Below are 1171 nucleotides of genomic sequence, written 5' to 3'. Positions count from 1 at the left end.
CTGCTTCTCAAGATCTTTTTACTTTTTACTTGGAGACAAGAGCCAACTAAGCTGCTAAATTATTCAGGCTGGGCTAGAACATGTGATCCTCTTTCCTCAGCCTCCCAGAATGCTGGGATTACAGGCATGCACCATCACCTTTAGCGAGCCAAGATTGTTGCAAAAAAGAACAAAAAGTTAGACAGACAGACAGACAGACAGACAGACAGACAGAAGATACCCTCAGAAACTTGAGTAGAAACCTGAAGACAATTTATAAATAATGGATACTCCCATTTTATACATGTTTCATTTATTTGCCTTTACAAGGCTTTTAGGCTTATTATGTAAATATTAGCTTAAAAATATGACAAAAATGGTTATCTGGATGATCATTATCAGGTGGTATTTAAAGCAGATAAATCTCATAGTTGGGTACCAGGGTGCCAAAGACAGAAAATTCATATAGGCCCAAGAGCAAAATGATTCTTTGTGGCTTATGTCCATTGATTGCAATGGCAAGCCTGGAGCTTGGCCCTAGAAAGAAAGTGAATTACGTTTCCTTCAGTTTTAGCAAAGGTTAAGGGAGCTAAATTGAACACATTCTGGAAATTAAAAACACAGTAGAATAATTTTTGCTATTAGTATTTTTGCCCTGGTAATCAACCTCAGGACCTTGTGCTCGCCAGGCTGGCACCATGCTGCACAGCGATATCCCTGGCCCTTGGGATAATTTTGTATCAATTAAAATTAGAACAAAAACCTAACAGGTGATCTTGAGTGAGTGTGTGAGTGAGTGTGTGTGTGTGTGTGTGTGTGTGTGTGTGTTTGAAACAGAGTCTTGCTATATAGTTCTGTCTCAGTGTCCCAAGTTCTGAGATCACAGGTGTGTACCACCAGGCCCTCCTGGTGAACTATTTAGTTGTTATATGCAAAGAAACTATAAAACTGGTGGCAGGAAATTTCTTTTAAAATCCTGAGTAATGGAGAAAGGAGTAAGATCTATAGAGAACCAAACTGAATCCCCTTGATGTGATAAAATGAGGAAATAAAACAAGATAGACAGCTACTTCTACTCCATTATGAACTCTTATGGGAGAAAAAAATGGGAAATCAACTTCTTCTTGTAGTCCTAGCACTGGTGAGGTGAGGAGTTCTCTCTTGTAGGATCGAGTGTTTGGGGAGCTGCTTA

This window comes from Octodon degus, unplaced genomic scaffold (assembly GCF_000260255.1).
Source record: "Octodon degus isolate 3935 unplaced genomic scaffold, OctDeg1.0 scaffold00183, whole genome shotgun sequence".
In the NCBI taxonomy this organism is placed as follows: Eukaryota; Metazoa; Chordata; class Mammalia; order Rodentia; family Octodontidae; genus Octodon; species Octodon degus.
The sequence above is the reverse complement of the archived record's forward strand: the minus strand, read 5'-3'. Positions refer to the sequence as shown.